Source organism: Camelus dromedarius, chromosome 2, assembly GCF_036321535.1.
Source record: "Camelus dromedarius isolate mCamDro1 chromosome 2, mCamDro1.pat, whole genome shotgun sequence".
NCBI classification, from domain to species: domain Eukaryota; kingdom Metazoa; phylum Chordata; class Mammalia; order Artiodactyla; family Camelidae; genus Camelus; species Camelus dromedarius.
Genome location: NC_087437.1, coordinates 47,724,470 through 47,751,976, shown reverse-complemented (window position 1 = coordinate 47,751,976; position 27,507 = coordinate 47,724,470). Strand labels below are relative to the sequence as shown.

The following is a 27,507-nucleotide window of genomic DNA, read 5'->3' as shown; positions in this document are numbered from 1 at the left end:
GCCATGCCTACTCTCGAATCTGGGAGATAACACAAGCACACAGGTTATTATCATTTAAGCCAAAGTGGGCAGTAGTGACAGAAATACACAAGAGTAGTATAACCCAAGTGTTGCAAAGATCAGAAACTATCTGTTCGGTTGGGAGAATTAGCCATGCCTTTGTGGACAGGTCCCTATATAAGGCACTCTAGTTCGTGAGAATGGCACAAGAAAAATGGGAAATCCCAGAACCTCTTCTCAGAAGTAGGAAGAGCCAAGTTTCAATGGAAAATACCATAGAGATAAAGCTGGAAAGGACAGGTTAGGGCTAGGTAATGGCAGGCTATGCATGTCAGATGAGGCAGGAGCATTTAATTCAGTAAACAGCCAGAATCTGTTGTAGATTCTTAACCAAAAGGTTACTTAAGCAGAGTTGAACTTCGAGTAAATGATTTTGACAGTAGTATGTTGGGTGGATTGGGGCACAGAAAGTTGGAAAACTCTGGTGCCGTAAGAAATACAAAGATGCTCAGACTTGGTTTATATCTTTAAGACTCTTATTACACAATCACACAGATAACTTCAATAAAAGGCAGATTTTAATAAATGTCACTGAAATATACAAAATGCCATTGTAGTTGTCGGTTGAAGAAGAAAAAGATCTGGAAAGCTGTCATATATTATTTGGTCGAGGCAATCATTGTCAATGTGGAAAAAAAAAACTAGGTCTGATTTCATGAAAAGTAACTAAATTGGGGACATTTAAACTTTATTGAAATTTATATGGCAGCTCATATGTTGACCCAAACAATTAGCACACTATCTCCAAACCAAGAAATTCCTTCCAACTACTAATACTTGGTCATTTTTTAAAATTATATGTTCATTAGGTATGCCAAAAGGCAAGTTGAGAGTTTGATTAAAAAAAAAAAGAACAAATCTACAGTAAGTTTTATTTTTAGAGCTGCTGCTTTATCAACTAAACCAAGATGAAACAGTTACTCATTAGATGACAGAGTTTCTTTTTTTTTTTCCCTTGAATTCATTTCTGAGTTAATACAAATCTGACTCACTGTCATCAAAAAGAAGGAACTTTCTTGCAGACTCATGCAGCTACCCTAGGGTCAATTTCTACATAAAATATACTTAAATTTGGTGGTGGGGATACAGCTCAAGTGGTAGAGCACATGCTTAGCATGCATAAGGTCCTGGGTTCAATCTCCAGTACCTCCTCTAAAAATAAATAAGTAAACCTAATTATGTCCCCCACCCCAAAATATACTTAAATTTGAACATTGCTAATAATGTAAATAATTAAAGTTTAGTAATTCAATTTTAGGTTTAGTTGTAACTACATCAGATTTTGAAAAATTGATAAGATTGGACTACTAGAATTTTATTTTAAAAATGAGATTCTTAAAAATGGGACAGCCCACTTGTCACTTGAGAAGATGCAAATTCCAAAACACTGATTCATTTGCAGTGAAAAAGTCCATGGAATTCTCAGAAAGTAAGATGGAACAGTACAATATCTGTAATGAGCAGTAAGTCCACATTGCAGAAAAAGTAGGATTAATGTCATTCTGATCCAAAGCTTTTAAACCAGGAAATCCGTCCGACAGAAGGGATAAGAGCTCAAATTCACTTCAGTTAAAGCAAAACAGGAAGAGCAATAAGTAGCTATCCTGATAAAGGGGGGGGGGGTGCCAAAAAAGAGTAAAGAAGTTGATGATCTCAGATGGAAGGAATTTGTGAAGTCTCTGGGATTTGGGTAAATGTTGGGGCAAGCTGCATGAGGGCGGAGTGGTTAAATTCTCCACCTGCCTGCTGTTTATTTATGTGATATAACTGAAGAGATAGAAAAACTTCTAAGGCACTCATTAACCAGAGGTTTTGCCTTAATCTATTTAGAAGAAAATATAATACTCAAAATGAAACCTAAGTGAAGGCAGTTGTGTTACTGCTGGAAAGTAGGCTCCAAAGATGAACCCCCTCAAGCATCGGGTCAGAAAGCTCTGACTCCATTTGCCAGCTCTATCACGTATTAGGAGTGTGATTCCATACAGGAGAGTCTTGGGGGCTAGGGTATTGCTGAGGAAGGGGCATGTTTTGAAGCCTTATTTGCATAATATTTGCACAACCTTTCCCTTAGGTTGTATAGTTACTGGCATAGCTGGGAGGGCTGTTAGAGGTGGAGGTTAGGGAGGGATAAGAATGATGGGGAGCCTGAACCCTTCATGCCCACCCCTGAGCAAGATTCTGCTCTCTCTGAGCCTAAATCGCCTCCTTTACACAATAGGAATAATAACATCTCCTTACAAGTCTGTTGTAGATAGTAAATGGGGTAAATAATGTGAAGTGCTGACTCCTAAATAGTCAATAAATGTCTATAAACCTAAAAGGCATCGAAGGGGAAATACTAAATTAGGATATCTGTTCTGGAAGATTGTTTCTATTAGGAAAAGTCTTAATTCTGCCTTGTTCCTAGAACATTTTAGATATTTATTTTCAGATATTTAGTCCTAATTGTTGATTTTTTTCCCCCTAGTGGTACTTTAAAGAAGAGAAAAGCAGTTCCTGTTTAGACCATCATTACCCTGCTAATATTCTGGCCCAAGTGCAAAGGGTTGGGCTTTCCCACAGAGCACTTAAAAAACAGGTGATGATATCACACCCGTGAGTGCACTCAGCACAGGCTATGAGAACAGAAGCTGGCTTCTACCCAGTAGTTTTCTCCCATCCTCGGTCCCCGAGGAGAGTGAATTGCTCCAGAAACCCTTATTAACTACTGTCATTTGGGTGGCAAAGTGTGAGAGTAACCCCCACCGTGCCCTGCCCTTCCCCACAACACATTAAGAAATTAAAGGACAACAAAAGGGAATGGAAGCTGTGAAGGTAGCTCAGTGCTCACACATCACCTCTGAGTGAGAGAAGGGTATAAAACCGTCCCAAGCCTTAGAATGCACACCCTACTTCCACCCCAGCTGGACCACCTCCACCCCCGCCAGGAAGACTCCCCTCCTACAAGCATTAATGTTGAATCAGCATTTTGTTAGCCTGATTCTATTCATTCCTAAATAGCTATGAAGATATTTTTTGTCTGAGAACTTATCAAATACTTACAAATGAATGAATGAGTGAATGTATGAATGCATGAATGAAGCTTCCGGCGACCTCTCCTTAGATCTCTATATTCATTCATTCATTGAACCAACATTGATGGGTCCCTGCTATGTGCAGGTACTGTGCTAAGACTAAGGATATAGTGATGGGGGGGAGGGTATAGCTCAGTGGTAGAGCACATGCTTAGCATGCACGAGGTCATGGGTTTGATCCTCAGTACCTCCATTAAATAAAAAATAATAACGATAATAAATAATTAAATAAATAAATATTACCTGCCCCCCCAAAAGATATAGTGATAAGACATGAGTTCTCTAGGAGTGAGATTTTGGCATAGAATAATCATATAATTGTAAACCTCTAGATCATACAAAATAATATATTATGCCTTAGACACTGTAATTATGGGCATAATTATAGAAGAGGGAAGGTATATAGAATGTAACTTGAATATATCATACACTTGACCTGAACTGAATTTGCTATCATTAACAATTAAACTTAACTCTTTTAGATTTATATGGGCTTTCGAAAACATGATTTGAATATCCTGGCCCTCTTAGAGTAGATGGCTAAGAAAATCTGAACTCATAAAACTTTTCTCTTAAATAATCCGTGGAGCAAGCAGGGGCTTTCAAAATCATTCCCTTCATCTCAGAGCTTTGTTCTAAAGAACAGGCTCATTAATGTTTGTTGTTACCGAGAATGCTGTCTCTTCAAACTTTAAATAAAAGTGCTTAGAATAATAGTTGATTTACATATCTCCTATTCATCTTTTTTTTTTTCTCTTCCTGAGTCTGAAGTCCAGGTTAAGTGGCTTGCTATGAGACCAAAGCAATTGTTTCTGTTGGGAAATTATTAATGTTATCCTATTATCCTTTCTCAGCTTTCATTGCTGAAGGGAAGTGACATATTGTTGACAGCTATCAGAGCTGTTCATGCTTTATTGGAAAGTCATTTGGAGAATTACCATATCATTAATCTCAAATCTCAAAAATGTTTCAAAAACCTCTCAGAGAACTGATAAGATAGGCATGAGATAATATCATTACAATATATTCACTCTTTCTTTTCTAGAGTTCATGCACTGGTTAAAGGGGGAAAGGTCTGGGGGCGGAAATGTCCCCTTAGGGGGATGCAGTATTCATGAAGAGAATACTTACGTAGCTAGTAAGGGCCCCCCCCCATCTGTAGGAAAGGTGACCAGCAAAATCACTTGGAAAGTAGTAGGTCTCTATCAGCAAAGAAGACTCAGTCCCCAGCTGGATTCCTGCCCAGGGCTGGATTGGCTGACCTGCTCAGGAAGTGCTCTGAGAGCCCAGAAAGAGTATCTGGGATAGATTGCATTGTGTTACCTGGTGGGAGTCCAGGCACAGAGGGCCAGGGACAGTCTCCTCAAGTTCTTGGTTCTTGAGTGATACAGAAGGAAGGGACAGAGGAGCCAGTTTGGGGAATAGCACTAACAAAGATGAGGAGGTGAAGAACCTATTCTCAGAAGAGTAAAAGGACTAGGTGGAGAGAAAAGTAAAGTAGAAAAGTAAAGATGAACCTGGAAAAGTAGGTTGGAGTCAGATTATGTAAGGCCTTGCAAGCCAGTGCAAGGCAGGTATATTAAATTCAGTAAGTAATTGGAAACTACTGCAGGTTATCTGGACCAAAAATGAATCTGATCACTGCTGTGTTTTAGGAGAATTAATTTGATAGAAATGCATGAACTGGATCAGGGTTGGGAAAGGCAGGAGACAACATGTATGTGTGATGCTGAAGAAGATACAAAAATAAGCCACTATTATAAGATACCACTACATACTTACGTGAATGGCTAGAATTTTTTTAAAAGCACTGAGAATGTCAAGTGTTGACAAGGACTCAGAGCAACTGGAACTCCTATACATTGCCAGTGAGAGTGATAAATGGGCCTGCCACTCCAGAAAATGATTTGGCAGTTTCTCATAAGGTTAAACATATACTAATCACATAGCCCAGCAATCCCGCTCATGGTTATCTCCTCCAGAGAAATGAAAACATACCTGTTTACCTGTATGTGAGTGTTTACAGAAACTCTGTTCATAATTGCCCCAAACTGGAAAACATCCCAAATGTCGCTGAGTGGGTGGATGGGTAAATAAACTGCAGTCCCACCACACCATGGAATACTACTCAGCAATAAGAAGGAGCAAGGCATTATGCTGAGAGAAAGAAGCCAGTCTCAAAACGTTTCATACAGTATGATTCCGTTTATACAATATTCTCAAAAAGACAAAGCTACAGGGATGGAGACAGATCCACGATTGTTAGGGGTTAGGGAAGGAGGTGAGGGAATAACAACACTAATAATAATAAAGGGACAGCATGAGAAATTTGGGGGGAATGATAGAATTCTTCTGTATCCTGATTGTAGTGATGGTTACATGAATCTGTACATGTGTTTAAAATCATAAAACCATACACCAAAAAAGGTCAATTTTATAGTTTGATGATTTAAAAAATTAAACTAAAAAAGCAAAGCCAAAAAAAAAAAACTAGCAGGGAAAGCAAGAGATTTTTCATTGTTTGAAGTATCTACTGGACGGAGCACATTAGCATAAATCAAGGTAATGCTAAGTGGGAAGAAGGAGTGGAAAAACAGAATCTTAGAGTGTTAGGCTTACAGATTAATCCAGGGTCAGCGAATATGCTTGTGGCAGACGGTATTTCCAAAAATGGCCACAACTATAGGTGTCAGCCTACATGCTCTTCTAGAACCTTGCTACTCTTCCATCAAGAGGTCTGTGTCCCTATGACCTGAATTTGTGACTGTCTAGACCAAGAAAGGATGCTGGAAGCTACAGTATATGCTTCCTGAAGTTAAGTCATAAAAATGCTATGCACTTCCTCCCAGATCTCTTAGAACCCTGGCTCTTGGAACCCAGCCACTGTAGTGTGCGGAATTCCAAGTAGCTCATGGAAAGGCCTATGTGAAGAGGAACAGAGGTGTCTGCCCACAGCCCTGGCCAATCTTCCAGCCAACAACCAGCACCACAGATTTGCCAGCCATATGACAGAGCCATCTTGACAGTAGAGTCAAACTAGCTGGCACTGCCCAGAGCTGAGCAGTGTGTCAGCCCAGCCTTGCCTAAGTAGGCTATTCATGAGAAACATAAATGATTGCTGTTGTTCTAATCCACAAAGTTGGGGTGGGGGTGCTTGTCACACAGCAATAGATAGCTAATATAATGTTTCTACTCACCAACAGATTAGAGCACCTTCCTGGTGTGGTGCAGGTTGTCCCTGCTATCTGAAAGTAGAGCCTGCCTGGGAAACCATTTGTAAGCCGAAATGGCATAAAGTGAAGAAGTAATTACCTTAGGACTCATCTTGCTAATGGAAGCACAAAATAAATTGAGATAAAGCACAGATGCTCACAGACGCAGTCCAAAGCTACGGCGGCTGGATGCTAAGAGGCTGAGTGTAGTTTCCAGGGAAGGAGCTGAGTGGTATTGCTCTTCCGGCTCCTCTGGGTGTAGGCTGCCTTTAGGAAGGCTGTTGCAAAACAAATGCTGAATGCTATTTTTGCTTTTTGTCTTTTTTTTTTTTCCCATGAAAGTGAAAATCCTCTTTGGATTTCTTTCTGTTAGTAAAAACAGGTTCTAATGTAGGTCTTTCATAAACACGAAGTGGCATAAAGTGAACTGTTGAAAAGGGGAGTGAACTGTTGAAAATGGGATGAGGCTTAGAGAGAAAGAATGCCTAACTGATTAGCCAAGTTATATATTGGCATAGAACTGAGTGATGGTATCACTGCTATTTGCCAATCCTGTTAGAATCCAGCACTCCCATCTTATGTATTGAACAAGACAGAATGCAGCAGGTTGTGATCTGCTCATGATCATACAGATACTTGGTACCAGAGCCAAACCTCCAAATCAGGTCTTCTGATGTGCAGCTTATTATTCTTCTCACTTTGCCTGTCCCTTCCCAATAACAGATTCCTGAGACCTAAACCACAGGACCTAGAGCAGCAAATACATGCCTGGGTGCTTCTACTTCCCTCCCTACACCTGAGACAGACATCATCAGTCAAGTATAGCACTTCCCTAAGGTCACTGATGTGCATATTGATGATGGACCCAAATTGCCATTGGAGAACCTGAGTACAAAGATGCAAAAGCTATAACTGATTTGTGTTAGGAGTGTCAGAAGAATACAGCAAAGGCCGTCTCAAAATATAAGCTGTGAAAAGAGTTGATATCAAAATGCAATGTGTGTGAGCAAGAGGGAAGGGTTTGGACATGACTGCTCAGGATTAAGGATGTCTGAAATGACACAAAGACTTACTTCTCAGAGTCTACTAAGGAATCACTTCCTACATCCTTGAGGAACTCTAGTGTATAGCTTATCAGAAATTTTCTATTTAATATTTTTGAACTATTTTGTTGTAGCTGGAAGAAAATCTGTTATTTAGTTCCATAAAATATATTGCTTGTATATAATTTGGTCTCATCCTGAATCAAATCCAGTTGGAATGTATACAACACAGACAACAGGGCAGTACTGGAATATTGACCATTTTGACAATTTTGTTCTTCATAATGCACTTGGCATTGTCTGAGAAAGTAGGCTCAGAAAAAATACAGATGATTTCTAGGGTATGAGTTAAAAGCAAAGGTTACAAATCTATGGTACTGTGGATTTTAGAGTAGCTTGCTGAGGACAGGATTCAGATTCATCCAACATAGGACCAAGAGCAGAGCTTCTCTGAACTTAACTATAGGAGAGCAGAACACCCTGCAGAAGCAACTATAAGTAAACTCCCAGAAAAATAATAATTGCTCTTCTCCTCTCTATGATTCTGAGTAGGGCATGTGGGTGGGGTTAGGTATGAAGGTTATTTGAGTAAAAAAAGTAGCCCAGTGCCTTCATTCATTCATTTGTTCACAGAGTACTTGGTATCTGCAAGGTATTCTGTTAAACACTAGGAGGAATAGACAGAGAATTTGTCTTCAAAGGTTCTCCAGCAGGGACCCCACCATCCTCTTTTAATAGAATAGGATTTGTCAACATGGTCCTAATGAGTTAGAAAACTAAACATCACCCAGTGGCACCCGAACACAAGAATACTGGGTTTAATCATTAGAATCAGGATATCATTACAGTTGTCTACATAAATCAGCAGGCTTCAAAGTGTTAATAACACCTCTTTTTTCTTTCTTTGTTTCTCTCTCGCTCTCTTTCTTTCCTTCTCTCTCTTTCTTTTACTTTCTACATGGATTATGTTATCATTTGAAAATTACCAATTGTTGGATCACTTAGATGCATCACTGTACTTTCAGGAAATCATTCCTGGTAATGAAATTCTTTCCATCAGCTCCACTTTCTGATTTGCAATATAGGCTTGTCCTTTAATGACTAAGTGTTCTTTCCAGAAAAAATATGCAGCAGATGTGGCAAAACAGAAATATAATATTCTTGGAAGTGGACTAGTTTAGCTAATAATTAAACTTTCCTTTTTTGTACTTGGACTTTAATTCTTCTAGTAATTTCTCTGTTCACAACAAATTCTCAGGAAGGTTGAAGTCATCATTTTGTGTAACTAATTTCAAATCTTTAAATAATGGTCAGTAAGAATTCTTGTACCATCTTTTCAGGTTCTTTTGTGTTTAGAAGCTGTTGACTTATATTTCTCCTAATCTTTTCTGGGATAGAATATCTCAGTACTTTCCACTGGGTTTTCCTAAACACCAGCACAGTTGTTTTTCAATAATCTTAGCCCAACCACCTCTCAAAGACCTATAATAACTGTTAAGTGCCAGTGCACAAGAACAAGACAGAAAAGAATCTAAAAGAAAGTGGGCTTTGGAGTAAATCCAATCTGGATTCCATGTAAAGCTGTGACACTTCTTGTGTAATTCTAGGCAAATTACTTAATCTCACTGAGCCTCAGTTTCCTTGTCTGTAAAATGGGGGTAGAATGCACATTATAAAGTTATTGTAAGAATTAAGTACATATAAGAAAGCAGCGAGCCTGGTCTATAATAGGATTTCCTTAAATAATAATTTCCCTTTGCTCCCTCCTAAAAATGACAATGATAATGCTCAGGATTTGATCATTAAAACATATAAACAGTTACAGCTACAAACCACTCAGGTCCCAATCAACTTTTCTGACACCAATATGTGTAAGATTTGGCATTTCTCCTCTTTCTTCTTAGTGGAAACAAGCACCCCACAATAAGGAAAATGAAAATTTGGGAATAAAAAGAACCTATAATTTCATCATCCTGGCACCACAGCTGTTTCCTTTTTTGTCATGGTCTGGCGTTTACACAAAACGGTCGCATTTTCTCCACAGCCGCAATCAGGGTGTGCTTATCATGAAGGTACTAAAAGATTTATTCCAGGTGATAGTGGGAAGCTGCTGAAGACGAAATGGAAGGCTGCGGAGGTGTTAAAGTTCTCCTAGGATATTGTTCAAACCTTTCTCCAGCACAGAAACTCCACAAAGAACTCCTCTGCAGTTTTCGTTACCCAGGGCTGTTTCTTTAAATTGTTTGACGTCAGAGAAGGAATGCTATAGCAACAGTCTGTCAAACTGGAATTAACTCAGAAGAAAGATGGAGGTGGGGGAGAGGAAAATTGCTCCCGGGCGGTACTGACTTCAGAGGAAGCAAATTGGGTAGATGCATTCATTTTATGACATTTTAAACATAAAACACGCAGAGAAATGTAGAAAAAGTCGGTTGAGATGCGTGTGATATTTAACTCATGCAGAGATGAGCGACTTGACAGGGTTATCTGGAAGGCCTGGTTTCGTCAGTGACAATGGTAACAATTAACTTCCAAGCATTGTTTATTCAGAGGCAAGCTCTGTGCAAATGTTATCACATTTAATATTTTAGCACCTTTATGAAGCAGGTACACTATCCCTATTTCGCCTATGATGAAACCGAGGCCCCGAGACTGAACGCGGTCACACAACTAGCGACGGTCGAGCTGGCACTACAGGGCAATTTTGTATGACTCTGGGCTTCAGTTTAACTCTCTTACATTTAGAATTCCAGAATGCGAAACCTAAATGAGACCCTGAGGTCTTCTGAATCAGTCCCCTACCCTGCCCACAAGCAAACTGAGGTCTCTGCGGTGCCAGGAAAGAAACTGGCCACACCACTTGGGCGCTACTCAGAAGTGTGCTCCGGCGTCCAGACGCCGCACCAAGAAAATGAAACTGCCCGGGAATTAATGTTTTTCTTCTCCTTCTAGCAGGAAACGAGACAGAAAATAGGAAGCAGAAGCTGCGCGCCGCGCCAGCTGCCTTCGCCCCCCGCCCGGTTGGTGCACGCTCCAGGGCCCGCGCGCCCCCGCGGCGCGTCCCCGCTGGGCCCGCGCGCCTCGTGCCTCGCGCCTCGCGCCTCCAGCCACGTCCCCGCCCCGGCCCCGCGCGCGGCGGAGTTGGCTGCTGGGCGGCGCGGGCCTGGGTGTGGTCGGCGGATCTCCGCGGCGCTGGTCTCGGCGGTGCGCTGCGCTGCGCTCTGCACGCCGGCTCCGCGCGCGAGGGGCTGCCGAGCGCCCAGCGGACCCCCGCACGCCCGGTCAACGCGGGCCCGAGTTCCCTCCAGGTAGGCGGCGGCCGCGCCAGCTACGGCTCGTCGGTGCGCCCCGCGGGGGCATCCCGGGCTTCCCGTAGGGGGCGTGAGGCGCCGCGGGGCCGCCTGGGCGGAATTCGGCCGGGGAGGCGCCGCAGGGCTGGCGACGTCCCTCCTGACTTTGGGACAGGGAGCTCCGGACGGCGGACCCCCCGGGAAGGACGGGACGGGCGCGCCCTGGTGGCGCGCTGCTCTGGCGCGGGGACTCGCCGCTCCTCCACGGCTTCGGGCACTTCCTGGGCCGCTCGGACCGCTTGCTCTGCGGAGCGAGGGAGAGCGTCGTCTCGGCCTCCGGACCCCCGGTTCCTCCCCGCGCACCAAGGCCCCTCCGCGCACTGAAACGCAAACTCGTGTTTATTCCGAGAATAGCGGTTATTCTGGGCTACCCAGAAGGGTTATTGAGTGGAGAGCGCTGAGAGCTTATAAAAGTTCTCCACCGAGGGCTAAAAACGAGTCCAGAGGTTTTGTGTTAAATTTATTTTGGAAATGATACGATGCCCAATATTTTTGACGGGAGGAGGAAATTAAGGATTTTGGTTATTTGTAAGTTCAGTGCATGGTAAAATGTTTTCCTTTTCTCTCCACATTCTTTTCTGCTTCAAAACACAAATGATTGCATTGTACTTTGATAGTTATTGTTATTCGGTAATGGAAGATAGAATTTCTAAAAGTTTAAAAACAGACTTTTGTTTATCCAAGCAGTATTTTGTTATTTTGCATCTCTCTCTCTCCCACTCTTTCCCTTTCTCTTTTAGTAAAGGGTGTGGAAGCATCTTTCTCTCTCCACAGGCAAAATAGCTCGGTCTGTGGATTAGCAGCACCCTACTGGAAAGTTTTCTTAAGACATTTGGCATTTAATTGTTGATTAGAACGCTTTATTATCGGTCCATCTTTGTATTGCAAACTGAGATTGTGACTTTTAAGTCCGGCTTCTAGAACAGAGATAGAGCACACACTGCTTATTTAAAATAATAGAGGAGTCATTTCTAGTCGGTGAGGAAAATGATGGTCTGTGTATGTAAAGTTGTGTGCTTTGAGACTCCCTGCCATTTCACACTTTTAAGACTCTTCAGTTTGGGGCTTTTGGGTTATTACTGATTCTAGGCTCTGAAGGTTTATGGTATATTTCAGTATTTGGTTAAAGATCGTTTTAAGATTTTCCATGCTACATTTTAGTTTGTGGATGAATTTGAAAGTGAAATAGAAACTTTAAAAAATCTATTTATTGAACGTTTTAATTCTTGTGTACACATTTATAAAATTATAGAATTGATTAACATGGTTTGTGATACATTTAAGTTCATCTCTTTATGAACCATAGGCATTATTTAGGAGGTTATTCTGAGTTGTTGATCCTTGTTAACCTGTAGAATCCATGCTTTTAAATTTTTTCCAGCTTTATTAAGATATAATCGACATATAACACTGTGTAAGTTTAAGGTATACAACTTGATTTGATATACATATAAATTGCAAAATGATTACCACGGTAAGATTAGTTAATACATCCATCACCTCATATAATTACCTTTGTGTGTGTTGGGGGGGTGGTACGTATGTTTAAGATCTACTCTTTTAGCAACGTTCAAGTATGCAATACAGAATCGTTAACTATAGTCACCATGTTGTACATTAAATCCCCAGAACTTATTCATCTTAAAACTGGAAGTTTTTACCATTTGATCAACACATCCCCAGAATTGTTACTTTGAAATCATTGGCAGTTTAGTATGTCAGCACATATTTTTACACTTTAAAAATAGACTCTGGGACATTTTGAAAATTGAGAATTGGAACTAAGTGTTGGACATTTTTCTGCCCTTACCAAATACTGGCTGAGATGGCGTGATTTCACTGATTTCTTTCAGACATGTTATTGAAGTACACAGACTGTGTTATGTTTTTACCTTGCTAATACAGGTTATTGTATGCATTTATTATAGGAACTATTTATTAAACATTTATTCTGGGCCAGAAGCAATGCTATACATTATTCTATTTATATCTCACATTAACTTGGCAAAGAAGACATCATCTGGTTCTACAGGTAAAGAGACTGTGCCTCTGAGAGGTTAAGTAACTTGCCAGTGGTTATGTAGCTATTAAGTAACTCAGCTGGAATTTAAGGCCAGACATCTCTAAAGTCTGTATTCTTCTCTCTGTGCCACACTGACATGGTTCCAGGGCATGAGGAATAACCCTTAGTTACTTGTTAGCATATTTGTAAGTTTTCCAAGACATGCCAGAGATATGGGTTCATTTTTCCAACATGATCGTTACTGTCCGTCTGTGTTGTTGTACAGATCCTCATGTCAGCCATTCTTCTCTCACCTGGCTATTCCTGGTTAAATGTTTAGCTCCCTCCCTCTTGCCTGGGCAGAATTTCTCCTACTGACATTAATAGGTAGTGATAGTTTAATTATCCTTCAAAAATAATAACCCCATTTTAATGTGGGTTCTCTAGAGCCATGGATATAACTAATTTGAAATGTCACAAACAGGATGGCAATCTATTTGGGAATGTGGGACCCCTCTGATATATCTCAAATTAAACCAGAAGGTATTTTGATAGGCATTTCCTTATGCAGTTAACCCACCCCTTCTGCATCTTCAATTCCAATTTCTAGGGAATCATTTACATTATAATACATTCTGTTATGTCTCCCATCTTAAATTTTTTCTTGATCCAGTATTCTGCCCCATTTCTCTGCTCCACATTGACAAAGCATAATTTTTTGATAGAACAAAAATATGAGAGAGATAACCAGAAACTAATTAGTTACCTATAGGGGCTGGGTAGGAGCTGAATAAAAGGACTGGTGGAGGGAATGGCACTGCTCTGATTATACCTGTTTGTTTAGTTTTGAGTTTTGGAAACTTGTTAATGCTTTATATGTTCAAAATGAAATTAACAAGTCTGGGAGAAGAAAACTTCCAAAATTGAATACAAATAGCAACAGATGAATCAACTGTATTTTAATGACTAACATAAGATCTTAGGAAAAAAATGAATCCAGGTAAGTTTTTAACACAGGACTTCGATTATATACCTTTAATCTAAAGATGAAAAGGACTGCTGAAAAGAAAAATACAAAAAACTTTGAGGTTTGTGTAGTAGGCTGTTATTTATAGTGGTAGAGTTATAGCAATTCTGAAACTATATTGTGTGTGCTGTAGGACTGAGCAAATTCATTGCTATTTTGGGAGCTAGAGTTTTCTCTGTAGGAGAAGGGAAATAAAAATACGAAACAGAAGAAGGCAATGAAGAACTCTGTGGTGTTGGATTGGAATTAGAGTTATCCATGTGAACTCATGGTTAAAATACACATACACACATTCATACATACATGCATATAATTCCTAGCTCTGTCTGAGGAAAGGGCCTAGGAGCAGTGACACCCTAGTAGCAGTGAACACAACCAGTGCCCAGGTCTAAATGGCTGGTTCCAGAGCTGAGGAAGGGAAAGCATAAGATCGGCCTAGAACACAAAGTAAGGAAATACTAAAAAAAAAAATTATGGGACATGTCAAAAGGACATTGGAACTAGCTTGAATGGCCAAATCTGGGAAAGTCTGAGCACCAAAATGAATAGCGATAGTAACAGGTTATAACCCACTGAATAAAATCAGAATCCACAAGTTCATAATAAATAAATAAAATAAGGAAAAGGGGAAAGCTCTTCCCAGTAGACTGCCAATAAAAATGTGAAGAAACTATTAATAGAGTTAGAAGAGTCACCAGTTGCAACCATCATGGTGATTTTAATTCAGGCAGGTGTTACCAAAGGAGAAAGTTTGATGGGGAAAAGGATATTAATACAGTTTCTAATGATCTCTCTAGAGATAATGACCAAGGGGGAAGACAGTGACTTCACAGTGGAGAAATCTGGCAGACACAACCTCAACCAAAGTTAGCATCACCAACAGTGGAATAAATATGTTCCTCTTGATGTGCTTGAACAAGGGGCATCATTACTTTTCTGTAGTATTTCTAAAATGCATAACCAAAATCTGATCATGAGGAAACAATTGAGGGACCTCAGTTGAGGATTCTTCTACCAAGTGACTGGCTTTTACTCTTCTAGGATATTAATGCCATGAAAGACAAAGAAAGTCAAGAGGAACTGTTTCAATTTAAAGGAAGTTCAAGAGACCTGCCAATTAAATGCAGTACATAAAATCCTGGATTGGATCTTGGGTTGGAAAATCCAGTTGCTGTAAGAACATTATTGGGACATTGGCAAAATTTGAATATGTACTGAATACTAAATAATAATGTTGCATCAGCGCTAGGTTTCCTGATAATTTGATAATTGTACTGTGTAAGAAAGTGCCCTCGTTCTTAGAAGATACACAGTGAATTATGTAGGAGTAAAGGTTCAAAATATCTTCAGTTTACTCTCAAATGAATAAGCAATAGTAAATATTACATATAGAGAGTAATAGAGCGGATGTGGCAGATGTTAATGATTGGTGAATCTAGGTGAAAGGAATAAGAGTATTTACTAAATTTTTCAATTTTTAAGTTTGAAATTTCAAAAACTGGAAAGTAGAACTTCAAAAAATAATAAAGCTACTTTGAGTCCAAAAGTCTTTCAAGGATTCCATGTGGGCTGCATCTCCTCAACTCCTTGTCTCCCATCTTCTTCTGAACCTACTCCAGAGACTTATCCTTCCTGTGCCCCAGAGCCTTTCTTCCCCGTCATCCCTCACCAGGAGTGTCAGTCTTGCCAAAGTAGCTCTTTCAGCCACATTTGACACAGGTGAGAGAACTCCTTCCTTATAGAAGCATTTTTCCCCTTGGCTGCTGGGACATTGATTTTCGTCCTGCCTCACTGGCTATGGCTTCTTATTCTTCTCTAGCTCAGTAAATGGTATCACCATCCATTGTTCAGTTGTTCAGTTTGAAACTCCAAAGAGTTGTCCTTACTTCCCCTGATTGACTCTTCCAACATCTGTTCCTCCATTGGCAAGTATTATGGGCTCTGACTTAATTATTCCAAATTTGTCTACCTCTAGTGCGACTACCCTTGTTTTAAACCATCTTGACACAGACTACTGCAGTAGTGCCTAACCGGTCTTTCAGCTTCCAGTCTCTGTCCCGTAGCAGCCAGCGTAAGCTTTAAAAGGTCTGAATCAAGTCAGATTATATCTCTTAGTCATCAGAGCTCATCCCTGTTGGGTAAAATCTGAAGTTTTTATTATGGTCAAGAGGCCTTGGTGATCACATGGTTGGGCTCCTGTCCACCTCCCTAGTAGTATCCTCTGCTTTGCTTACTCCCCTCCAGCCTTACTTTCCTCTCTCCTGTTGATTGAGTTTGCCAGGTTGGTTTCTGCCTCAGGACCTTTGCATTGACTGTTCCTTGTGCTTGGCATGTTCTTCCCCTATTGAAGGCATGGCTCATTCACTCCTTTCATTCAGGTCTTTACTTAGATTAATTTATTACCCTCTAATTTCCTAGTCACCCTCTAATTTCTTGCAAGTTTTTTCCCCCTGAACACTTACCTGTACTTGACATTATTACTTATTCACATGCTTTATTATCTTCTAGACGGATGTGGTATGAAGCACCATGACCGCGGGGAAACTTGTTTACTGCTGAATCCCTAGCGCCTGGAATATTCAGGCCTGTGGTTGGAACTCAGATATTTGTTTAATGAATGAATATATGTGTGAATTAATATTTGCCAACTTTCTGGCTGTACTTTATCGAATGCTCTTGCAAATGGAGGATGCTGTCTCAGAGAATCCCATAACTTGAGTGCTGTTTGAAATTTTTTGGTGACACTGCTACAGGTTTCCTGGAAGCTAACAAGTAAGTGATCAGCTTTGTGTTTTGAGACTTCATCTCTCTTTTGTCTGCTCTCTGGTGGAGTAGTAAGTGGAAGGTGAGAGGGTCAATAGGAAGAAACAAAAATGGATGAACTTTGGTCACAAACTGAGTAATTAACTTTTAAATTACAGAGATTTGAAAATTTTAATTTTAGGTAAGCCTCAAAATTAACCATAATAAGACTGGAAAGAAAACAGGCAGTAGTTAGATTTAAAGAGATATCTGGCTTATGATGAAAACTTAAACTTTTTAGCTCCACAATGTTTTGATTACTTAAAATAATTTCTGCCTGAATATACTTCTTTTTTGTAAAATATTTTTAACATTTTTCCATCTTTAGTTCAAAGGCATCTTTTCTCAACTGTAGAAATAATTCCAGCTAACCTTTGTTGACTTTTCCAGTTGTCAGTTAGCATATGCCAGGGGAAAAGCCAGTATTCAAACCCCAAGAGTTGGGTAGTAGAGGCGCCCTCTTAAAGACAGTGCTTCACTACAGCCTTCCTACTGATGTCCTATGGGTGGTACAGTTACCAGAGAATTTCCTTTGGTGCTATAGTTGTGAACAGAAAATTCTCGATAAGTTCACAGCATGTGTTCCTCAATACCATCTTCCTAGTGTGCATTGTTGGAGAGCCTTTTCTTCCAGAATTGCTGGGAACTATATCTTACTTAATCTGTTTTGAAGTAGAAATCACATTAAATGATTTCAACACTTGTACACTATTAACTTGCTAAAATAAAATTTCTCTTAATGTCCGTATTTAATATTTCAGGCAGTATACAGCTTAAATTGTTTTTCCGGTTTTGCCTTTAGCTCTCCAATTGATTTACATTTGTAATTTTTTGTTATATAAAGTTTGATAATGACTGTACTTATATATTCATTCTTACCTCTTCAAAAGATACCATGTTTTTAGAAGCTTTGCTGTCTCTTCATCATCATCTAACTTGTAATATATTTGTAGCTATAGAGAAATTGTTAGAATGTGTACACTAAAGTGAAAACACAACTTTGGGAGGGACAAAGATGAGGACAGTGGTCCCTGTGCTCAAAAAGCCAGTAACCTCTGGGCTCTTACATAGGAATTTTTGGTATTTTTGTTATGATGACATTTAACAATGGCTTGACTTTGTTTTTTTCCCCTTCAATTTTTATGAGTTTGCCACCTAAACACCTTTACCCAGGAATTGTTTAACATAAGAAAATTGGGAGTTAACTGTTTGTGAAATTAAAAACCCATTAATGCAGCTTAAGCTGAATGAGGCTTTGTTGTCCAACTGGCATGTGACATAGATTATACACTGTATTTAGAATAATTAACAAGGCTTATAGTGGTTGGTTTTTATAAGGAAACAATTTGAAACATTTTTTGCTGTCTAAACTTCTATAAATTAAATTATACATTTACGTGGAAAAATAGTAGACAGCTGATTACTTAAGGAAGTTGAAATTCATCAACAAAGGATCTTCATTATGTGTTTTGCTTACTAAATGGGCCTCCAGGGAAGCCGTTGGTGGGAAATAAACCTTTTGAAAAATGTGATCTCCTTGTCATTTGGTGTAAAAAGCAAAAGCAGTTGGTATTTAAAAATTTTTAAACTTAGATGTTAGTTTTCATGCTTATATGTTAACCTTTATCTAAGGGAATTAAATTTTATCAACAAGGGGTTTCATTATGTCTATTAATTAGTATGGTGACACTAGGGAAGCTTTTAGGGGGAAAAGAAATTTAAAACCACACAAAGACTCCTCTGTGCCTGTAGATATGAAAGAGAAGGGAAGTGTTGGTATGTAAATTTCCCCCATGGTTATGTGCTAACTAATCTTTTCATGAGGGAGTATCTTTGTATGCTTTCTAGGGATGATGGTGAGACAGGTAGTGAAGGGATGGTGAAGCATCAGGAGTAATGTGTGTTTCCTTCAGGCTGCTGAGGAGGAGTACTGGTGCGTGTGGTCGTAAGTGCAGGATGAAAACATCAATAGGACAATCAGAGCAGTAGAAGAAAACTAAATGTGACTGCAGTGTAAGTAAGTGTCACTAAAAGGGAGCGCACTGTTCAAGCCACCTGGTGAGATCAGCCCCCTGTGACTGAGGGGTTTTGAGGGCGTTAGTGATTGGGGGGAAGCTGGGGATGGAGTTGAGTCCCACATAGCTAGTGTGGGTTATTAATTAGCTGTTGGTCTAAACCAAGACAGCAGTCCCATGACATTTTGGTAAAGAAAGTGTGATCCTGAGTTAGCATTGGTGGATGTTCGTTCATCTCAGACCAACATCACATAAATACACTTGCTTTTTTAATTAGTAAAACCTCCAGAGTTTTATCTTGTGCCTACGCATTGTGGCTCTATGTTAGAAAGAATGAAATCTGTATTGGGAAAAAGACACTGAGTGCTATACTGTTTCTACTTATTATTGATAACTTTTAAAGTATTTTACTTTCATTAAAAGTGGGAACACAGGGAATTATAGCTACTTTTCTATGAATATGTTAATTACACAACGCACATTTTGTGCTGTCAAGCCAGCTCAGCAAATGAGCTAGGTCATGATTAGTGCCTGTTAGTTACTCATACAAATTTGTTGGATGAAATTCTAATATCCTCTGTTGTCCTATTTTCACCCTTTAGTGGTGGGATTCATTAAAAAAGTTTTTGGACATAACCGAGTCTGGTAAGTTTAAGGTGTTGTTTCTGGTAAGGCAAAAGCAAATTGCATGAGTTTAAAGGGTATAAGACTGTGTGACTTAGTGGTATAGAGATGAATCACACATGATCCTATCAAAAAAAATCCAAGAGGTGATAATACTTGAATAGAGTCACATGGGAAAAGACAGGTGCCAAAGTTATGATCTGTCATTTACATAATCATAATTTATTTTCCTAACGTTTGGTTCACAAAGCCTTAGAAATGCTAAAACTAGAGGCGTCTCAGCTTAGAGAAAGTAGTTTGAAGACAAAGTAAAAGGAAATACCCTGCTATTTTACATAGCTGACAGTGATTTTATAGAACTGGTTACTTTAAGAGGTAGTACAGCTAAAAATACAAGCACACTGAAAATGGTTTCAGTGAATTCCAGACAGTGGTTTCAGAATGTATTGCATTAAGTTTAAGGGAGATCCTTATTATGTTCAGTCACATTCTCATGAAACATTTGGTTTTGGTGATATAACACTCTAAATATGTACCCTATTGTAGCACTTACATCCTAATGTAATTATTCTTACTTACCTTTCTCATGAGAAGATGAACTTTGCTGATTGGGTGGGTCAGTTCCAGTGCCTGGTGCAGGGTAGGTGTTAAATACACATTTGTTGAGTGGAAGAGTAAATCATATGATGATTTGAAGTGACAGTAGTGGTGATAATCCTCATTTCTTATGTACATTAGGGCTGTGGATAAAAATAATGGGAAGTGCAGGAAGAAAACTCTTTTTCTGAAAGCTTTCCCAAAATGTTGACTGGAAAAAAGCTAAACCTATTCGTTTAAAGCATCCATTGTATCTCTATATATGTATGTGGGCACTTAAAAAGGATACACTAAATTTAAAACATGTACTCTGCATCAGGGTTTCATGTAGTTCCTGATATTACAGTAATTTTAGGTTTTGTTAGCATTGCCTCAAAGACTTCTTCCCCTTCTTTTCCCTTTTCTTGATTTAGAAGATTATTAAATTTTTTTAATTTAAAAATTAAACTTACTTAAAGAACTTTTGTTTAAACATTTGGCGTTTATAAATGGCAGATAGTCTAAAACACTGCAGATTTCAAAGAGATTTAATTTATAACACACAAGTGTAAAAAATGTGTAGGAATGAGACAACAGAATCTATTTACTTTTAGTTCCATGAATTCCTATTCTCTCTTAACATTTTTTTATGCATGACATTTTATTGGGTCATGGAATTTACCATCTTGGTTTACATTTATGCAATGATGACATAGCCTGTTCAGTGACAGAACCCCAGATTATTATATGAAGTGTTCACCCCAAACGGATTTGTTTAATGATACCTGGATAAGAAGCTTGTCTTCCAGATGACTGATTTATGACTTTGTGGGGGCTGAACCTCTTGTGCTTTTTGTTAAGTAAACTTAAACACAGATTAAAAAAATAAATGGAAGTCAGTTTTAGCATTTCAGAATCCTGGTTCCTTTTTTAGTTAATTCCGAAGATACACGAAACACTATTTTCTTCGTGGGTGTTTTCTCATAATCTTTGCTACTTTAATAAAGATTAATGCATTTAAGCCTTAAGTTAAAAAATTTGTTTTCAAGTATCTCTCTTTTTAGGTGACATGGGTATTTCAAAATAGAAGATAACTTGGCTTGTAAGTTGTTCTTTCCAGTCCTGTGTTTATTTCATTTTTATATTTCTTAAAGGGCAAAGTGAGACCAAATACAGGTAGATTATTATGAAGGAGGTATTGACTACCAAAAAAAAAAAAAGGAAAAAGAAAAGAAAATGAAGATTTTGCCAGATGCATTGTTTCCCTTGAAGAACGGGAAGATAACACCTGCAATACATCAAGGAATTGTTAATGATTTCTTTGTAAAAAATATCTTGTTGTGAGTGTTGAAATAGGAAATTTATACAGAAACTTTTCTTTTTAATCGCCCCCTTTCTCATTCTCAAGCTGTCCTTCAGAAAAAGATGATTTTAAAAATTTGCACGATTCTGATATAGAAAATAGTTTTGCTCTATTTTAAAACCAGTTGGAGTAGAAATGATTCCTTTCTATAATTGTATGCCATCTAATATCTTTATTTTTAAAGTATCTAGATGTTGTATTTGACCAGGAAGATAATATAAATGCCATTTAGTTTTTTTGTTTTGTTTTTTTTAGGAACTTCTTAATGCGTGAACACATATTCTTGAACTTTCCTCCAAGCAAATAGTTTTAGACAAGAGTTTAGACCTGAGGTTCTCAGATTCCAGGAGGCATCAGAATCACGTGGAGTGCTTGTTAAACACAGCTTGCTGGGTTCCGCCCTGAGTTTCTGATTCTTCAGGCCTGGGAAGGGGCCAGAAGTTACACTTCTAAAAGCTTCCTAAGTGGTGCTGATGCTGCTGGTCCTCACCCTTGGAGAACCAATGATGAGGCTATTTGGTTAAATTAGTGGTTATCAACCATGTTTCGTCCCTTACACACCTGACTGATACAACACTAATAATGCCCCAATCTAGGAGTCACAGACTTTTGGGGTGGGGATGGGCAAGGTGCAGTTGGAGTGAGCCAGATATTGAAATCTTCAGGAGGTGGATGTAGTTTGAGAAAGCCCTTCAAAGATTGGATGTTTTTTCTCCTGTCCTCTCCCCCTTTGAATCTCCCTCTCTCCTCCCAGCTCGTTACAGAGTCCTGGTCTGTAAGTGAGGGTGCATGCGGACAGAGACTGTTCAGGTCCTCTCTCAGCAAACTTAGAGAGCCTCTAGAATCAGGGAGGAAGGCTCAGTGTTTCTCAAGGAGTTGAGAGAAATAAGTGGTTGCATTTCAGCAGAAGTGGGATGCTGAGGCCATGAACAGAATTCTTTCTGGTAATAAATTTATTTTCCCTTTGTATTTAAAGTATTAATGTATTATGCCTGTTGCTCCATCAACAGATAAAGATATCGGCCTGATGATTATATGATTATTTTAGCTTCTTCATTTATTTCCCTTGCTGGGCCAAATTAGCTCTGACTTAAAGTTCCAAGAACGTCTTGTAAATGTGTATGATTTAATCCCTGAAACAATCCCTGGGCATAGATACTAGTGTCTCTACTGCACAGAGGGAGTTGAGGGGCAGAGAAGGTAAACAATTTCTGGCATCACCCCCCAAGTGCAGTCAAACTCCAGCTCTGTTAGGTTGTGTGAACTTGGGTAAGGCTCATACCCTCCATAACATGCAGTTTTCTCATCTGTGAAAGGAAGATGGCTTAGCACTTACCTTCTGTGGTTGATCTGAGGTTGTTCAGTGAGTTGCTGTGAAGAGTTGTGACCAGTGCATGGCACATAGTAAGTGCTCAATAGACGTCATCTCTTGGTTAAATACTGAGTATCTTTTAAAGTTCAGGGGTCATCCAGGAAATCCTCCTCTTACGTATTACAGGGCAAGAAGCTCCTATCCACAATTTGGAGATCCAGAATCCTTTGAAACTGCGGATTTTTTTCATGTTATCATTTTAGTGGGAAAACCTTACGTGATTTGAACTCATTTGGTGCCACAGCCTGACTTGCGCTAACAGGAAACTGCTGCCAGTCTGCTTTCTCCCCACCTAGTTGTGACTATGCCCACCTGTTGCTGCAGAAATACTACTTTTGGATCATGTTGGTGCTGCCCCAGAGTCCAGTTGGGGTGTTTTGAAATATATGATAAATACACCTTTTCAGAATCTGAAAAACCTTTTAAAATTATCATTTTAAAATCTGTGAACTCCCAAATTCTGAAACGCATCTGGCCCTTAGGGTTTAGGGCAATAGATTATGGACCTATGTGAGCATGCACTTAAATGTCTGTTTTCCTTCTTAGTCTGCAGACTCCTGGAGAGCTGGGCCTGTGTTTAATCCATGTGTAGGCCCAGTTCTTGGCACATAATAGGCATTCAGTCAGTGTTTGGTGAGAGGATGAACTATGCCAGAACATGCCAGTTAGGTGATGGGAAACAGACTTGAGAGCAGCACCTTATTTTTCCTGGAACGGAGACAAAACAGACTGCCTTCAGTTCACAAGAGGCTGAACTGTGTTACTTTTTGGGCACTTAAAAATGTTCCCTGTAATGAGAAATTTGGTAGCAAATAAAAAAAAAACATTAAAAAGCAAAACTTAATGCCAATACTGTATTGTCAGTACCTCTGACTTCCGTTTTCCTCTGTCACCCACTCGCCCCCCGCAGCTCTGGATTGTTGGCTGACTTCTTGAGAAAGAAAGCCACATGGGAGTATCTGTAATTGGAAGACTACTTGGGGTGGGTAAGCAAGTGTGTTTTTAAATTCCCTGGTGAGAATGATCATAAAAGCTTTAAATACCTCAATTAATTCATTATGAGTTTAGGGTTTTTTTTTTAAATAAAGTATAGGAATTATGAATCATTATTGCAAAGAGAAAAGCAGAATATTAGAGAATTTAATTGTAAAATAGCAAACTTAAAATTAACTTTTCTGATAAATAGACTTCTTTTAGTAGGCAAAAGTAGTTTATGCTTTAATTTTTAAAGTACAGTTTAAAATACTTTCATGCCTACATGAGCTTTCATGATCTGTATGAAAATTATTAGTAGCTAAGAAACACTCGTATGGCTTTGTCTCATATAGATTAAAATAGCTGTTCACTAGCACAGCAGTATAATTGTACAGGCTACATAATGCCTTGTTTTAGTAAATTCTGTGGACATTTTAAGAAGTAGAGAGAGAAGGCTGTTTGAATTATGCAACTGTGTTTTTTTCTGTTTTATTTAGTAAATTGGCTTGAGTACAATGGCTCATTTTGATATTTGTAACTGGTACAGCTGAACTTCTAAAATGATAACTCATATGCTGCTTTCTACTCAGCTAACAATGCTTTCACTATATGATCAAGTTATTTAAAATGTGTTAAACGAATCAAATATTCATGTTGAAAAAGAACTTAGTCAAGAAGTTCTAGTAATTGAAAGAACGCTATGGTTATATCAAATTAATTTCCATTAAATTATTAGTTTAAAATGGCATTAGTCAGTAATTTCAGTTATCACTTCAGGGAGTGTGAGGAACAGCTTCAATTTGATCTTGACTAAAAATCGCTGTCGGTGAAATTCACACTGTACCCTTCTGATGATTTTTTTTTTTTTTTTTGGTAAAAACAGGTAGAAATGGCTCATATTGCATACTCCTCTTTGTCTTTCCTTCCTCCCAGGAGGGAAGAAGTTTCTTAACTAACTGGCTGAAGATAGATCCTGGAAAAACAGAAATATTATAGAAATGAATTCGGGTGGGGCAGGGGAGGAGCCTACAGTGATACAGAGAAGGACTAGTCAGTGAAGTCCAAGGAAGACCCAGGAAGTGTGGGGTCATGAAAGCCATTGGAGTAAAGCCTGACCAAGAAGGGAGGATCATTAGCTTTAGCAGAGAGGTCTCATGACGTGCCCTTGCAAGGAGGCAAAGCAGAGTGGTTGAGAGACTGGGTTGCAGAGTCACACACACTTGGATTCAGTTCCCAACTCCACTTCTATTCTTAGGCAAGTTATTTAACTTAAGGCTCGGTTTCTTTTCGTCTCTTTTTTCCATCCCATTACATTTATTTTATGGTTCCCAGTGGACTTAAGGTATGTTAAAAAGTAAACTGAGACATATTTTTAATAATCTTGAGTAAAAATCAGTTTGGATTGGGCAGTGCCAAACCAGAAGTGGTTAGGAGTGCCCCATCACCCACCTCTAGGGGAGGGGGCAAGACTTGTATAGAGAGGAGGAGGAAGTGAAGCAAGGAAATTACTTGATTGGCTGTAGCTTACATGGTTGCCTCATTTGGAAAGCCTGATTGGCTGTGACTGATTGTCCTCAGGGTTTGATTTCTTAACCTTAAGGCATTTACAGCCCTAGGTTATGGTTTGTTTACATAGGCTTCTAAGGTATTAGAATCACCTCAGTCTAATGGCCTCCTTGTTTAATTGAGCAGGTGTAAGAGTCAGATTAATTGTAAGTATATTCCTGGATCTATGTATAACTCACTTTTATATTTTTGTATTTGCTTGCTTATTGATAATATATAAACACCTGTAAAGCAAATACCCAACTCAGGAATTTGGAAATTAACAGTCACTTACAGTTGGGTGCTCTTTCCTCCTGTTTATCATTCTCTTGCTTTAAAAAAGTTTTACTGCATATGCATGCATTCCTAAACAATATATTATTGAGTTTTACTTGTTTTTGAGTTTTGTACAGAGTATTATGTTGGTTTGTGTCTTCTGGAACTTGCTTTTTTCCTCTCAGCAGTATTTTTCAGATTCATCTATGTTGTAAACACCTGTAGTGCCTTAGTTTTCACTGCAATATAGTAATTCACTGTGAAAACACTAATTATCCATTCTCCTATTGGTGAGTATTATTTTATTGCTCTTACAAGCAACTATATGAATCTGGCTCTTGAGCACATGTGCTTGAGTTTCTTTAAGGCTTATCTACCCAGAAGTGGAATTAAATTATCAAATTGAAAGGTATACACATCATCACCCTTGTTAGATGTTGCCAGATCACTTCCCAAAGAGCTGTCCCACCAGAATATAAGTTACCTTTTTCTTGCAGCTTTGCCAACTCCTGGATGAGAAAAAAAAAATTCTGTTGCATAGGTATGGAATTGCTTTTTATTTGCATTTTGCTAATTACTGAGGTTGAGTATCTTTTCATTTGTATATTGTCCTCTCTTGGTTTTCCTGCTTTGATCTGCTATTCATAGCTTTGCACATTTTTCTTTTGGAACATCAGCCTTTTTTAATTATTAGTTTGGAGGAATTGCTTTTAAGTTCTAGGTGCTGTGGACCTAAAACACATAGACTGCCAGATATTTCTCCAGCTTTATTGCAGAGAATTGCAATTCAGGGTCCTCAGCCATGGCAAACCACGTGTAAGTCTTGCAGAGCAAGGAAAGGAGAGCTCTTTTATAGCGAGGAAAAGGAATCTGGGGAGGCTCTGGTAAACAGAGTCCATGGCTTTTCATTGGCTGAGTCCTTGCCAGGGAACGAGTCTTTCTTTTGGGCTCTGTTATGTCACAGGGTGCGAGAGCTCCCTCTTCTGGCCTCCCAACTCTATTTAATTGCATTTCTGTTTATTAATTTAAGTGTGAATCCTTTATTTGAATTTTAGCTTGCAAGCTATCCTTTCCCAATGTGTGGCTTAGTTTTTTTTGTTTTTGTTTTTCTTTTTTTCTCTTTGGGGTAGAAGAAAAACTCTCTTCTCTTCATGCATATGCTGCACGTAGGCAACTGAAGATGCTGGATCTGACAGCTGCTCTTTCTTCTCCTCCTCCATCTTCTTGTATATAGGGATAATTGTGAACATCATCACTGACAGTGTGTGAGTGTGTGTGGGGGGTGCAGTGGGCCACTGGGCTGTTTAGTAAGCCTGGAGGGTGATTCTACTCCCATTTGTTGGAAGCTTTTTTAAAAGGTAGTGTGCTTGATGCCTCTCTATCTTCAGCTTTGGGGCCGATTACCAGGCCTGAGTCCTTAGGAGGAGGTCCACTCAATTTTCTGTTATGCATGTAACCCGTGTAGATGGAAAACCCTAATTTCTGTCTATAATCACTTCCTTTTTTGGTCATTAACTCAGAGAAAGTCTGATCAGGGAATATTTTTTGGTTTACTCCTTTCTCAGGTTGGGGTCTTGATTATTTTAAACTTTAGAGAAGGAATTAATTTTTAAAAAATTGAAGTATAGTTGATTAACATTGTTGTGTTAGTTTCAGGTGTACAGCAAAGTGATTCAGTTATACATGTATATTGTTTTTCAGATTCTTTTCCATTATAGGTTATTCCAAGACAGTGAGTATACTTCCCTGAGCTATACAGTATGCCCCTGTTGTTTATCTGTTTTATATATAGTGGTGTGTATCTATTAATTCCAAACTCCTGATTTATAACCCCCTCACCCCATCAATAGGTTAATTTAGAATGCAGTTAGTCTGCCTGGCTATGCCCAGTGAGTGACTCTTTGTCTTACTCTTTTTTTTTTTTTTTCTCCTGTCCTTACTTTCCATATATTTCTTTTCCCCACATGGAATTCACAAAGCTTTTAATAAAATATTTTGCCACTTTCCTGATTTCTGTCCTTTCCTTCCTTTGGGTACAGAGGACCTGCAGGAAGGCAGGTAGTCTGGTGGCTTTGTTTCCTACCAGCCAGAATAAATGCCTGCAGAGACTTTGCTTCTCTGCTTTTGAGCATGCTGTTAGGTGTATAGTTTGAGGGAGCTACTTACTAAACTATACCTTGTGCAACAGTAT

At 39.1% G+C, this 27,507-nt stretch overlaps 1 protein-coding gene across 3 annotated transcripts in view; it reads left to right on the top strand.

Moving 5' to 3' along the window:
• The first annotated feature begins 10,534 nt into the window (after window positions 1-10,534).
• The window catches only part of GNB4 (G protein subunit beta 4), a 51,147-nt gene continuing 34,174 nt past the window's right edge, over window positions 10,535-27,507 (top strand). Inside the window, exon 1 of one of the 3 annotated variants that reach the window (XM_031451549.2) lies at window positions 10,535-10,697. The gene's annotated coding sequence lies outside the window, so the exon portion shown is untranslated. Of the gene's footprint in view, window positions 10,698-20,393; window positions 23,507-27,507 lie in introns of those variants that run through there. The other 2 variants (XM_064492980.1, XM_064492975.1) reach the window with 2 other exon arrangements.